Source organism: Anser anser (assembly GCF_964211835.1).
Source record: "Anser anser genome assembly, chromosome: 2".
Taxonomy (NCBI): domain Eukaryota; kingdom Metazoa; phylum Chordata; class Aves; order Anseriformes; family Anatidae; genus Anser; species Anser anser.
The window spans coordinates 42,016,014-42,031,645 of NC_139721.1; the positions used below are offsets into that span (position 1 = coordinate 42,016,014).

At 41.5% G+C, this 15,632-nt stretch overlaps 1 protein-coding gene across 3 annotated transcripts in view; it reads left to right on the forward strand.

The window, feature by feature from the left end:
* Positions 1-1,775: 1,775 nt before the first annotated feature.
* The window catches only part of RB1CC1 (RB1 inducible coiled-coil 1), a 77,834-nt gene continuing 63,977 nt past the window's right edge, over positions 1,776-15,632 (forward strand). For all 3 annotated transcript variants that reach the window (XM_083824827.1, XM_083824828.1, XM_083824829.1), the window contains exons 1-2: positions 1,776-1,951; positions 14,114-14,229. The gene's annotated coding sequence lies outside the window, so the exon portion shown is untranslated. The remainder of the gene's footprint in view (positions 1,952-14,113; positions 14,230-15,632) is intronic.

Here is a 15,632-nt window from a genome sequence, read left to right on the forward strand (position 1 = left end):
ACAATACGTTGAAAGAATACTAACTTAAATTTGGTACAGCGCTTTGAAAATGTGAAGAATTATCAGCAACCCCAAATTAATGCTTTTTTATACATATCCTGGAGCAAAATAGTCTTCATAAAATACAGCTTTTCAGGGCAGAAGTGCTAGATATGATGTTAAACTTTTGTTTGTTTTTGTTCAGACAGGCTCGTGGGAAAAAAAAAAAGCCACTGTAATTAGTTGCTTGGCATGAAGTGGCTCTGGATCACTTCGAGAGGAAGCAACATAATGAAATGTTACAGGATCAAGCCAGACCAACCTGCTCTGCTAGCAGTGCTTTGCTTACTCCTGTTCCTGCTTCAGTCCTTCCTGAGCTGCCTCTGAAATCAAGGTGTCCCATACGTGCCGTCAAAGACAACAGCGCTTCAGTGCCTAGAGCCTTTATGGAATTGCTGAAAGCCTGAATGGCAGAGGTGCTTTGTCAGGAAACTACCAAGCCCATTGGCACTGCCACTTCAGTGTCTGAGTAATCAAAGTTAAATTACACAAAGCTGCCCTGAATTGCTCAATTGCCCTGATCATATTTCCCATTAAATTATGTCTGCTCATTTCGGTACCGATGCCTTCTCCGCTCCAGTCACGGTTGTACTCTGAAGTGCCAAAGTCATCTTCCAGAATGTGGGTAACTAGGCCACGTTTCCCTACAAGCTGCAGGAGTCAGAAAGCGCTCGGTATCAGGTACCACAAGGTGGCAACTGGGGGTAACGAGGCCTTATTTACTTGCAAATCCCACAGCAGTGTTTTCCAAGAACAAATACCTGTCTGCACAAGCTGTGGCTGTTCATTGTTGTCTTTAACATGACAGACAGGCAGGAAGCTCTTCATCCTGACAGAAATAACTACTTCAGGGTTTACTGTGAAAACCATAAGCCTGGTCTAGCTTGTGAGAAAGCGTGTTTTTTTGGCTGATGAACTAAGGAAAAAATAAAATTGGGTGAAGGGCTGTGCACATGAGATTTAAACAGGCCTAAGAGGAAACCTCAGGTGAGGGGGAAGAAAATGTTCTTTATAATGACCCTACTTATTTTACTAAATGCATCTGTCCTGCAGGCTGAAAATGAGATGCCTGTGCTCTCACTTTGCGTCCCTCCTCTTATGCGCTTGCTTCCTATTCTGACCGCAGCATTGTGCTTTGAATTTCTTCTATTCCCTGACCTGCTGCCTATGGTTTAGGTTACAGGAGAGGTCACGGTGCTGCAGTACATAAGACCCAACAATACGCATAAAATATAACACAAGAATATGATACGGAAAAGATATGACATAAGTGAGCCTTGCTTCTTCTAAGGATGTCCTGAACCCAAGCACCGTGACCCCCAGCTGCAGCTGAGGCAAACCCCCTCACGCCGCCCGCTATCCTGCTCTTTCATACGTGACTAGACCACTAGAGAAACCAAAAATAAAAGAGAAACCCGAAAGCGAGGCGTACAAAGTTTATTTTCGCTTTCCCAGCATAGGAACAAGGGGCCAGCCCCCGAGGAGACTCAGGGGCTGCTTCGTGCCAAAAAACAAATCACAAAAAACTCATGAGCCAACTCAGGGAAGCGGCGAGAGGATCCCCCCAGCCTGGGGAGGGCAGAGCGGGCCGTTCCCAGGCGTCGGAGGGGCTGAAATCAGCCCGGCCGCCGCGCCGGCGCTACGAGGAGAAGAAGCGAGGCCCGGCCCCACCGCTTCCGTCGCCCGGTTCCTCCCCGGGGCCGCCCCCTCCCGGCGTTCCCCGGCTCCGGAAGCGGCTGACGACAATAACAAACAGCGGCGGCGGCTGCGCCCCGGCTCCCCCGGCCCCGCACCGCCCGCTCCCCGCCTGCCTGAGCGCTCGGGGGGCCCCCGCCCAGCCGCCGGGCCCGGGGGGCGCCGCTGCCGCCCGCCCGCCGCACGATGCGCGGGGCCGCCGCCGCCGGCCCCCGGGGTGAGTGGCGCTGGGAAGGGCGGGGGGGCGCGGGCCCCTCGGCCGCCCCGTTCCATCGCAGGGAGCCGCGGGGAGGCCGGCGGGGGGCTGCCCGGCTCCACCGCCTTGCCGCAAGGGGGCTCGGCGAGGGCTGGGAGGCGAGGAGTCGGGGTACGGGGGGGGGGGGGGATGGTGGTAGTGATGGTGGTGGTGGGGACCCCCGGGAGGGCGGGTTGGGGCGCTCCCTGCCCGCGGCTTGACGGCGGAGCCCTGGCAGCGAAGTTGCTCCGAGGGATGACTCAGCCGGCCTGCGCCTCCCTGCTCGCCCTCGGCGGCAGGCAGGCAGGCAGGCAGGGCAACGTCGTGCTGGCCAGCGCTGACCTGCAGCCCTCTCGGCTCTTGGCTTCTTTCTGCTCCCCAGGGAGCCGTGCCCCGCGCCCAGCCTTACCCTGCTTTACCCTTGCTGCGGGGCCGGCCGGGGCTGGCTTTGCTTCTGCGGTGACCCTAAAGTTTTGTCTGACTGCGGGGTGGAGGTAGGGCTGCTAACCTGGGTGCTGGGGGAATCGCATGAGCAGAGCCTGGCATCGCCGTCTTTCTTTACTTTATGTAGAGATTAAAGAAAAACAACTCGTGCCTGAAACCAAGGTACTCAGCAGTAACCTTGACGTGTTAGTTTAGCCCTCTTTTAGCCGTAGTTGTTTTTACTCTACCATCTGTTTCATGCCTGAAGTAATTAAGTGGTGAGTTCTGTTGGCGAGCCGAGCAATGCGTTCATGCTTAAAGTTGCGCCCGTATTTCACTTTGGGAGAGAATGAGCAGGTCGGGTGTCTTTCCTACCACTACGTAAATGTGAGAAGTGGTTGGCGTAGTAGGCTTTCTGGAAGAACTACGCTTCTGAAATCAATGTGTTGATTGCACAGTATAAGTTATCTCAGCTGCGTTGAAAAAATAATGCAGATGGAAAAAGGTGCATCTTAGAGTTGAAGTTCATATGGCTTGGCAGTAGTATGAGGAGTACTAGGTACTAGAAACACTTCATAACAATAAAGCAAGCTTGTGCACACTTATGATATATTTAAGTTGTGGACCTAAAATGAATTAATATCTAGCACTTTGGGATGTTTTTAGGAGATGAAGCACATGAAGAAGGGACTTCGCTGTTAATTAATGTTTTCCCTTACAATTTAGCACCAAAGAACAAATACTAGCAAGAAAGAAATTGGATGTATAAATCATTAAGTTTAGTTTAAATAAAAGTGTGCAGAGGATACAGTTGTACTTACTCTAAATGCCATCTAGAGTTCCAAATGGTTTTATTTTATGGGGAATAGTGAAGAGAATTTACCCGAGAAAGTGGAGAAAAGGACTTGAGCAGTGCCAGTTATGGACCCAGAAATAGAAGCAGGAACCTTTGGGATAATAGATTAGTGTAAGATAGACGTAACTGCACTTTGGAGGTATGTTAACGTTGTATGCTTTGTATAAATAGCTGTATGTTTTGTAGGTTTAAAAAAAAAAAATCACAAAACCAACCAACCCCACTATATATTGCACTGTAATCTATTGATCTGGCCTTTTGCTCGGCACAGATTTGGGTTAGTAGTGTCTGAGATCTTCCTCAAGGGGCTGGCTCTCTCCTCATGTCATGTTACCATATTTATAATTAGAAGTGTACCAAGCAGATTTGCGCCTACTGGAGGAGAGGGCAGCGGTTATTTTGAGGTCTTTTGTGTTGTCTGTTTAAAACATGGTTTGTCCCTCTGTGTACTCCAAACTTCGCTAAGGTTATACATAATTTTGCAAAACTTGAAGTGAAAAACACAGTTTCTAAGCTACTTGTAAATTTCTTAGAATTTCAGTTATTCTGGTTAAACTGGAGGTAGGTTTATGTGGGAGGATAGGAATGGTGTGTGTCCTTCTGCTCCTTTTGATATGAGAGTGACAGTTGGAGTAGAATTGTTGGAAAGTTTTCCTTATGTTATCCTGTGGGGTTGGTTGTTATCAGTGTGTTCTTAAGCCTTTGTTTGTAAAGCAATAATTTTAGTGGATGACTGGCTCTGCTCTGTGAGGATCTTGAGGCTTGTATTGCAAAGTTTGGGTTTGCTCACATACTACGGTAAAATGAACCAGGTCAAAATGAAAACTGTTGTGTAAGGTGGGTACTCTGAAAAGTATAGCGTGCATGCCAGGCTGTCTCACGAGCTGCTCCAGAGTCATTTGGACAGTGTCCAGGCTGCTATGCCTCTCCTTCTGCGTGTGTGTATTGCTCAAGAACAGTTACGCTCCTGATGTTGGTCTGCAGCTCCGTGATACTACACGAGGAGTTTCCGAAAAGGGGAAAAAAAAATCTAATACCCTACCAACTTGGCACCAGAGCATTAGCTGTTAGTGAGGTCCTTAGAAGTAGTAATCTGTGAAGAAGCAAAGCTTGATTACAAGATGCAGGCTTACATAATGTTATGTTATACTGCAAGGCCTGGTTGAATGCACTGATACCAAGCAAGCAAAAAAAATATATATATGCATATATATAACATGTAAATTACTAACCTAGTTGGTAGAGTTCATGTGTGCATTTTGTATCCAATTTTTCAGAGTAATGATTTCCATGTACAAGTTTTTATGATTTCTTTGTCATAAAAGCTTGCAGTGTGATTGGTGGTGATAGAGAAATCACTAACAGTAACTTGTTCGGGAAACTAGTTAGAGATTCTGTGGTGGTTATTGCAAAAGTCACTCCTCTGTGGGCTAACTCATATTGCAGATCTGCTTTTAGTTCAGTTTTGAGTTCAGTTGGAGGACACTAGCCATGTGTCAGCTGTTTCCCTTTGTAAGCAGGGTTGGAAGTGGATATATTTTGATATTTTCTAAAGATAATGGGATTTTAACATCTCTGGATTGTTAATATTTGTTGATAGAAATATCAAAACAAATTTATTGATATAAATACTTTTGCTCAGAGATTCAGGTGGGGCTGGTTGCTCTTGGACGACTAGGAGAAGCCCCTGGGGTGTCAGGAGAATTCTTGCTTGTCCTCTGTCCATCTCCCCGCGTGTATTTTCCTGTTGTTGTTGGGGTTTGCATTGCTCCAGCAGGGTTCTGAGCTCAAGCAACCAATGGCAGTTGCTAGTGGAGCTTTTTTATGTGCATCCAAGATGCTGACAGTTTCTTCTGGGAAGAGATTTTGCAGCTGGGCCTGCTGCCTTTATCACATCAAGGTAAAATGATTACAGAATGCTGTATATAAATCTCTAGTAGCTGGTGTACCTAGAAAATCAGCTGTTGTAGAATGTGGTAGCCTGCTTTCTGTGACTTGAAGTGTTACATGAATTTCTCTCCAATATGTATTGATTACCTGTTGATTGAAAATGAAAAGTAAAGCTGCTTTGTTGGCTAGGTGGGTCCCAGATGTCTGGCTGTGTTATGCCACTCCGACTTCAGAACTTTTCTTGCTATGAATAGCTTTTCTTACCTGCTAAGGATTATTTTTGAAACACTATTTCTGCTATTTTTTTTCTGGAGATTGGGAAAGTTTTGGTAGTGTGTGTGTGGGAGTAGTGTGTTCGTTATTTGAATTGCCCGTTTTTTATTTGGACAGATGAGTTGAAACTAGTGTCTGTATGATAGAAACACAGCACAGCAATCTTCATTACTATTCTTGAAGATATGTTTGAAAGGCCAGCATGGTGTTTTCAGTTTGAACAGATTGAAAGCAATGTGTATTTTTGAGGTAGAAAGTGGCACTGGAGAAGTAATTAAAGGGCAAGTTAGACTTTCATCACGAATTCACAGATCAGACCTCTCTTAACAAAGCTGCAATATAAAGTCTGTTCAGGATGGCACTTTGCTGAGACCTGATTTCTATGAACGTTTGAAATAGCTGCTTCTAAATTCCCAAATTTTGTGTTCACATTCTGTTTTGTAACTGATCTTATCTTGTAACTTATCTCCACTTTTTATATGGTTGAATGTTTGTGCCCCATTCTGTAAAATACGCTCTTTTGTCTGTTACATATGTTGCAGAAATGGCTGCAGCAATTTTCATTCTTTTTCCTTTTGAATGGCGGTGTTTTCCTGATATTGCGGGGATTATAAATGTCAGTGTTTTATCTCAAATTTTATTTTGGGTTCATCGCTGCCTACTAGCTGTAATGGTATGTCAAAAGTATGGATATTTGTTTCTTACTTAGTGTAGTTGTGCTTGGGTTAGGCAGTTTACACTGATAAAATGGTGCTTGTATTGATACAGTTTTCTTTCCATCCTCCAGTGTGTGTATTTCTATTAAATTCAGATGAAATGAAGGTTGTTATGTAAGAATATATTGTGTAACTGGACTACGAGCTATTTTATAGTATATAATGCTTATGTTATTGTTACATTACAAGTATTTTACTAGTAAACTCGAGATGATTTGTCTATTGTAATTAAAAATACTTGTACAGATACTTGTTACCTACTAATTGGAAGAAACTTGATGTAAACCGAATTAACACTTTAAACAAAAACCCTGAAGTATCTCTTAGAAAACTTCTCATCTCAGTCTGAACAAAAAGAGGGGGTGGAGTGTGTAAATTTGCCTTTACTTGTCTTATGTGGAAGACTCAAAGATAAAATATGCTTTTTTTTCAATTCATAGGTATATGATACAACAAAGCAATTTCACATTAATGTTCTGTCAACACAACCAGAGTTTAATAAGGTGGGGGTACAGTTGTCATACATAAAGAGTTGTGGGTTTTGTTGTCTGTTTTTTTTTGTCTGAGGTTGTCTGTTTCATAAGTTGGTGATATTCCATGGAAGGATTTATTGATGCACTTTGTTAGTTGTTTTAAACTGCCAAAGATTTAGCCAAGAAAGGTAAAGATGCTAGTTGAAGAGAAAGTAAAATCGAACTTCAAGAAGCTGTTTAATAATATTCTTCATACCCATCCTGCACTTCTCATTTCTTGATACATTGCTGTTATCTTTCAGATTGATTCCAATAGAGACCTGAAGTAGATTTGTAATTATGTAATATGCAAATAGAGCAGTAAGCTGATTTGCCAAAAATCGAGATGTGATTTTTTTTTTGAAATGTGTTCATAGGGAGGATATGAACTCTGCATGTTCATAAGTATCCATATGAAGAAGAAGTAGTTTGAAACTGTTTTGGAAGTTGCTGATTATTTGAAGATTTTGCCATGATTATGGTAGTGTTGTTTCAAATTTGCTACAGCAAAGTAATCTGGTTTTCTGCATCTAACTATGGAAAGTTGCACAACTGAAAGTTGATGCAGGGAGAGGAGCAGAAGGACAACTGGCTGAGGAGGGGACGCTGCTGCTCATGCTCTAATCAGTGTTTGTGGTCTTGGTTAGCCAGAGGGAGAGTGGTAAAGAAGGAGAGGCATTGCTGTTGACTTGTCTGATTTTGATGTAAGAAGTACAGGAATTTTTGTTGGCTGTTTCTTGCAGAATTGTTTGTAAACACTGCGTAATTTTACATGCTAATCATTTTTAAAAGAGCTTATTACAGGGAAACCTCCCCACCAGTATGGAGTCAGTCAGTAACTTGAATAAAACCACCTGAAGCTCTACATACCCAAAAGCACCATTCTTTGCAAAGTATTAATCTCCATAATTGGAGAGAGATGTGTAGTCTGGCAAAATTACACTTTAAAAAAAAAAAAGCTGACTAAACCTTCAGTTAACTTTGCAAAAGACAAAGTTGCAGGCAGCTGTGCAAAGACTGTTTCCATCAATTAAAAAAAAAAAGAAAAAAAGAAAAAGCACTTTTACAAGCTGTGGGCTGTTTCCTAGCAATAAGAATGTCAGAAAACCTTGATTTGTTTTCCAACTTCTACTTGTTAACCAAGGCACAGAAATTTCACTTTCTGACAGATAAGAGATGTGGGGTTTTGCAAAAGCCAGTCAACTTTTTTTTTTTTTTTTTTTTTACTGTTGGAGAAGAACTTTTGCATGATTCTTTATGTGGATTGTGTTTTGGCACAAATACAGTGAAAAGAGTCATGTAAATAGATGCTAGCCCTCAGAACTGAAGTTTTATAATTATATACATACGGCATCGCGACATAATGTCTAATAATGTGCTCTTTGCCTCATAAACATGCTTGAAACTATTCTTTTCTTACAGTTCCTGGTACAAGTTCTGTCTGAACTTGAAAGAAGCTGCGTTGTTTGGGCCACATCAGTTTCAAAGTTACTCTTTGAGGCACCATGTTTTCTTACCTGCCTGGCTGCAGTCGCTTCTGGTCTCGTGCTCTTCCACCCTTGGTGGTGTTGGGGACCTGTGAGGGTCTCGCTCCACCTGCCCTGCTGGCAGGGAGAGCAGAACTAGCTCCCACATAATTCTGAGTTGCTCCTTTATTCATACGTACGATGGTCATGCGTAACACCTATTTTGTGAAAAGCTAAGCACAAAGTTGGCATCGTGCCAAAATGCCCAATGAAAATAAAAGTAAAAAATGCCTCTTACGTTCTGAATTACTGAGTTTTGAAATTCCCCTTTTAGTGAATTGGGAAGTAGGGACTTGGCACGTTTCCTGGTTCCTGTGCAAAATTGCAGCTCCTTTCCTGCCTTCAGAGTGCAAGGGACTTGCTTTGCTGACCAGCCTGTGGCTGTGAGGGCTGCTAACGAGGCAGGGACTGTCGGAGACTCTTTAATTAAGTAACTGCTTCTGTGCCTGACGCACATCTCAGCACAGTATAAATAGAGCTCCAGATGGCACCTTGCAGATGTCAGGGATTGACAGCCTTTCTTGAAGACTACTACACTGTGGCTTCAACATGAGATTTTTAGGACTTGTTGTAAGGTGGCCGTGGGAGATGGGATTTCCACCTGGAGTAACATGCGTCTTGGTCATTAGGTGTGGCCTGGTTTAAAACTTTTTGAAGGGGTGGGCGATGGGGTTTCTCTCTGCATCTGGGTCAGGAGAGGTCCTGTTGTAGATCCGTCAGGCAGCACAACCAGCCGTATCATGGGCAGTATTAAAAGCAGCGTGGTCAGCAGGTCAAGGGAGGTGATTGTGCCCCTCTGCTCTGCCCTTGTGAGGCCCCACCTGGAGTTCTCTGTCCAGGTCTGGGGCCCCCAGCACAAGCAGGATGTGGGGCTGTTAGAGCAGGTCCAGAGGAGGGCCACGAAAGTGATCAGAGGGTTGGAGCACCTCTCGTATGAAGACAGGCTGAGAGAGCTGTGGATGCTCAGCCTGAAGAAAAGGTGCTGGGGAGACCTTGTAGCGTCCTTCCAGTACCTAAAGGGGGCCCACAGGAAAGCTGGGGAGGGACTCTTTGTCAGGGGGTGCAGTGACAGGACAAGTGGCTTTAAACTAAAAGAGGGTAGGTTTAGGTTAGATATAAGGAAGAAATTCTTTACTATGAGGGTGGTGAGGCACTGGCACAGGCTGCCCAGAGAAGCTGTGGATGCCCCATCCCTGGAGGTGTTCAAAGGCCAGGCTGGATGGGACTCTGAGCAATCTGATCTAGTGGGAATTGCCCTTGCCCATGGCAGGGAGGTTGGAACATGGGATCTTTAAGGTCCCTTCCAACCCAAACCATTCCATGATTTATTGAAGAAGTTTGGAATTTGTTTTTTGAAGTGCCTCTTAAAGCATGTTTCCTTTCAGTTGCCCAGATAAGGGTATGCATTTGCATTGTGTTTTAGAAATGAAGCTGTTTGTGTTGCTAAAAATATTAGTGAAGAATGTAGTGAGGTCATCCTGTCTTTTTTTCTGGGTGGTTGCAGTGGTCTTTTGCAAAATTAAGAGATTTTTGGTTAGAAGCATTGGTGGCAATAATGAGGAAAGCTCCTTGACATCTGCTTTTAGAGGTGATCTTACAGCATGAAGAAAGGTGTTTTTTTCCTTAAATTCAACTTTAGTCTCTATGTTCCCTCTCCTTTGATATTAGGAAATGTGATGTTTAAATCACATTTAAATCACTTTGCTTCTGAAGTGAGGTGTGGAAGCTAGATCAAGAGATTTTTTTTTTTTTAGAAGGGCACCAGAAAAAAAGGAAGGAAAATAGAGGTAGAACACAGATTTGTAGAAGAAAGCAAATTGAATTGGAAGGAACATTCTGTGCTAGTCTACTACTTCGTCTATTATAGAGTTGCCTAAGTTGAAGTGAAACAGGAAATCCTGCTCAGAGGAGAGCAAGGTGAGATCACAGGAATTGCAGCAGCTCAAAGGCAAAACTTAAATTTTTGCTGCATGGACATGAAGGGCAGCTTAATAAAATGATAATGTGCTCCAGAGTTGGTTCTCCATCCCCAGAGGTAATGAAGGCATATTCTCCTTGAGGAAAGATGTAATCCACATACGATGTTCAGTGAAAGAGGAATACAATATAAGTCTTTTTAGCATGTGACAGACTTGTCAGACTTCACCTCGGATGAATTGCCCTTTTGGCAGGTAGGAATTCAACACTGATCCCCTGTGAGAAACCAGGCCCTTGTAATCACAGGTAATATTTGTGACTCATGTTGGGGGCAATATCTATTACTTGTAACGTAGCCTCAGTAAGAGAAGAGAACTATCCTTTATTAGCTTATACAGATGATGTTCATAAAGAGCTATTGCAATGTCTAATCATTAGCAATGTGGAAAATTGCAGGCTTTTGAGTGAATAACGAGGGTACTGCCCTGCTTAGGTACTTAAAAGCTAGTTCTGTCTGTTTTTAGAGCCATGCTCCTTCCAACCTGGAGATAAGCACGGGGGGAAAGGAGTTCAGTCTCCTTGGTCCACTCTGACCTTGGAGGTGAAGCACTGATGAGTAAAGCACTTATTTTGCAGATATGAAGTAACGCTTCCCCACTAAAAGAAAGGTACCCTATACTGCTCATGCATTGCTGTTCCCTCTTGAACCCGTGGGTTTTAAGGGAAGCCATGACTTTGACATAATTTCGTTTAAGTTCTAGGTGCTTAAATAAAAATGTATTAATAACTTGGATTACAGATGAAACTTGAACAACCCAGTTTATAAAGGAGGCATGGAAAATGAGATGCCAAAAAAAACACACAAAGAAACACACAAAGGTGAGAGAGAGAGGAGGAAAAAAAAAGTGCAAATTGAAATACTAGAATATTGTAGAGGAAACCTGATAAATTTAAAGTGAAGCTGATGATGCCCCTTTAAACACAAACAGCAATAATAAACATTGATTGCTGTCTTTGTCCTACCCTGCATGCTGTATTCTAGTGTTTGGGTTAGTGAAGTTGGAAAGAATTGCACTGTGAAGCAGTGGAACGGGCGGGGTGGGATGATGGAGCAGGGATTCTGCACTTAGTGGGAGAAGTGGATGGTTAATGTAGCCATAGGATTATTTGTGGAGTGCTGTGAAACCCATGATGTCTGTGCTGTAGTTACAAAAAGGGAAGGTCTGTAAACAGACATTCATTTCCTTTTAAAGATGTAGAAATAATGAGCATATTCTGAACTAAATAAGCTGCATTTTAAAATTTCTAAACAGCATACATTGAAAGTATTGATCAACACAGACTTCAGAAGTTCACAGTTGTGTTTCAGAGTTTATATTGGATAGGACAAGCTTGCAATATTCTTGTGAAGTGAAGCAGATGTAATTGTATTGCAATGTAAACACAACATAGAGCAATGAAATAAATGTTATATTGTCAGCATAACATATTCCTGGCTGTTTTTGGCGTTAGCTAATGTAACAAAATACACATCCGAGTTACTTCTTGAAGGTTTTTCTGCTTTGTGCTATTCTTACCTTCACTTTTTATCATCTTAGTCATTTTTTATACTCATTTGTACTATGTTCTGTCTGCTCCGGCAGTTACTACAGCAATTCCTCTTTTCAAATTTTGGGCACTTCTAAATGACGTTGTCAATAATTCGTGGGTGTTGATCATATAAGCTTCCACCCCGTGACTTGAAAGATCTTATTTCTGTGATAGCATTGACCTAATGGTGCAGGCAGGTCATGCAGTTCAGACAACAAATCTGGGTGGACGAGTCATTTCATTACAGCTTCTAATTACATAGTTAGCAGCTTTGTCTTCAGTAGTTGTCAAATTTTGTAATTTTTCAACCTCTTTTAAAGTTGCTGGAAATAATTCATCAGCGTAACACTAAAAATCCTAACTAACACTTGTATACTATGTAACAATGTAACGCATTGTGAAATTCTCTTAACATACTATTGAAGTAATGCAAGCAGAAGAGTAATAAAATGTATTTGTTTATGGGTATGTTCTGTTGAAACTTGATGGTTCCTGATTTTCACTCCAAGCTTATGTTAAAAACTTGTGTTACTGCTGAATCATGTTCTTGAATTCTAGGAACAAACCTAAAAGCTGATTTGTGGTATGGAGCTGACCTCACTTGTGTTAGCCTACTTTAACCTTTTTGAAGAAAAAAGACTGAGGCACCTGTGACTGAATTTCATGTGTATCTATCTCCCTTTGATTAATCTTGGATGTTATTGGGCAAACTCGGGCAGGCATTATCCAGAGATGCGAGAATAGTGGGAGCTCTCAATGTTAAGTTTCTTCAAGTGTTGAGAAAAGAAGCAGCCTGGGAGACCCTTGGTCCTGTCTTCAGATGATGGCCCCTGCTGGATGGAGGGCTGCAGCCTGCCTTCCTTATTCCTTAGGGAACGTGCGGGAAAACTCAACATTCAAAGCATATATTTTCTAAAATCTTGCTTCATGTGACTCCTCTGTTCGTGGAAGTACTTAATGAATTTTGTGGCAACCTTGGGAGTGGGAGTGGGTAAACTCTACTTTTTTTTTTTCTTCTTCTTTAAATAGTAACCTAACAGTGTGAACATAAAAATTTGTCCTGCTTGTCTGAGCATACTTCAGGATTGTTTGTTAGCTTGTTTGGTGAAGTGTTGGGTGGAAGAAACAATACTTGGTTTCTGACTTCTGAATGGTCTCAGAGGAAGTAGAAGGATAGAGGTTATAGTACTGGGGTCCTTCTTTGTGGTAGAAGTAGTCTCTTATGATTTATGGTAACACCCATTACTTCAGTCTAAAGCAAGTATTCATAAATTTATTTTGCTTGAGTACAACTGCTGATAGCCAAAGGAGGATGCTTCAGTTAGTACTTTTCCCAATAGTGATACTTAAGCACATTGCTTTTTTCGTCATACTGCACCTTTACTTCTGACCAGGTGATGTATGTGCCTTTTGAATGGGAGGAAAGAGGGAGTGTGCAGGAATGGAGAAAGATAACTTAAAAGTTCAAATAACAAACTGCCTGACAAACTGCCATCTGTTCCGTGCACGTAAAATGCAGTTGTGTAATCTTCCTCTCGATCATAATGTTTACAAATTCAGGATGAAGAGAGTTTGTTTCCAATTTACTGTTAGAGGCATGAGTTGCGTAAAACAAGTTACATGTTCTAATGGTTTTGGGGCTTCAGCAATCCTATTTTTAGTAGTGGATTATCACCCTTTATAGTGCCTGATCATCTTCTCAGAGAGCTTGCTAGGGTATTAACATGGTAGAAATAACGTTTGTTTCAGTTTGATTGTGCGCTTTCCTGACTGCTTTTGTACCAGTTGAACTGAACGAGTTACTGAGCCCTGCTGCTTGTCACCGCCTCCTTGCCAAGGGCTCCTTCTCCTTCAGCGTGCTACCAAACTGATAGCAGTTAAAATGAACTAAATTGGCTTTAAAAGACCACTTTTGCTGATCTGGCTTACTTTGATTGTTGTATTTTTAACAGCATTTCTGGGAGAGGAAGCCCATGGCAAAGATGCCAGTGATGAGCAGCTGGGTCTGGTAACATCTTCAGTTTAGGAAAATGCCTCTTTACTCTCTTTTTTCTCAGATGAATTGCATTGTGTTTTGAAGCTTAGCACCATATCAGCATTACTCTTAGCATCGTATCAGAATTTTGCACCAGTTCTGAAGAACACTTTCGGTTAATGGAAATACAAGCAGTTCTTTTTAGTGAACTAACTTTACCTCCTTGTAAATACTGAAAAATGTTGCAGTGATTTTAAATTGAACTTGTGGGGAAAAGTACTAAGGTGTGTAATAGCTTTGCGTAGACTTACAACTGGATGTCACTGTTAATTTAAAAAAAAAAAACCTACATAATTCTTTCTAGTGTTGGCATATACTTTGGCTTCAGTGTTAAATACAGCGATAACCATAAAATCCTGATGTTTTAATGGTACCAGTAATTACATTCTGTATCTTTTCTTTACAGATCTTCTCTGGTTTTGAACAGTCATGCTACTCTGTTGCCAAAATCAAGTAAAGCGAGCAGGCATTTATTCTCCCTGTGTATTTGAAGAAGGTGATAGCTTTGTATAGTGCCTGAAGGTAATTCTTTCTTTGCTTGAAGTTGAAAAGTTTGAGACTGATGCATGTGTGGCAGATGCTGTCATAAATATTTCTGATCTTGATGCAGTTTTTTCTTTAGAAGCTTTAAATGGTTAGCCACAGTGTTAAGAATGGGGTGTATCAATTAAAATTTCACTTTGTGTACATGAATAAATGATGTTTCAGGACAGATTGTCTATTAAATACCACTCAGGCTTGCAAAGTAATGTTTCTGTGAAAACTAGATACTATACAAGTATTTTACTCTGCTTAGGTGGGAAAGACAAGAACAGCAGCTTTTATGTGCTCCGTGGTACTTGTTTTAAATGTTGTATCTAACATGTGTATTTCTAATTTTATATGGACCATAGTTGCAAATGAAGCACACTTTTGGCAAATGAAGTCTCTCTGTGCTCATGAGACTATTAAATTCACTGGCCTAAGCTATAGAAATAATCAATGAATTACTGCTAGTATGTTCTTGAGATTCAGGAATTCTTGTATGTCTAGTAAGTTTTTTAATAGAGTATATTCCTTACTAAGGCTTTTGTTATTTGACACAGTTCTCTTTCTAAGCCTTGTTGTTAAAATGCATGTCTTGACTAGTTTATGTTCATGCTTGAAAAGTGTGCAGAAAGTCATTCTTGAAAAAAAGCTGTTAATGACTTTCTGGAATTGTTCTTCTGGTAGAACTATCTTCCGACCCCTCACACACTTTAATGGTTATTTTGTTATTTTTCTTTGTGGTCTGTCAGATTTTTTTGTCTGTGTAGACAAAGATAAATGCATTTTCAAACTCATTTTAAAATAATACAAATAGCTGTGTGGGTCTTGTGCCTTTTCCTCTTATTTCAGGGAAAGGAGGACTACTTATTCTTCCTGTGAAGTAATTTAATCCAAAAAGTCATTCTTGTAATGACGTAGGAATATTGCTGAGTCTAAAACTTCTCCAGCTTAACTTTTCATCACTCTTTTCACATCAAAAAAAAAAACAAAAAAACAAAAAACAGCAGTGCATTAGTGACTGCAGTGACAGTGTACTTTTGCAGCCACTCTGTTAGTGTGGAGAAAAAGGCCTGGAGGTATGGAATATTTCAGGGGTAGAATGTCAAATCTGAGAATGTCTTGCAAAGCAATTAAATGTTTTTCTTCTATTATGTACTCTGGAAAAACATGTGCTTGCTTATAGTCATTAATCCAGAAACTTGTAGGGTACATGAGTGAAAATGTCCAATGTTTCTTTGATCGCTCCATAGTGGCTAGTAGTGACTAAGAAGGTAGCTACAGATTTAGCAGTGCTGAAAACAAAGGGAAATCTGTATTTTTTTATCTGTCTGTAATTACCTAATAGCTTTTAAAAAACTAATTTCAGCAATTTTTTTTATTGATACTGTTTCTGTATA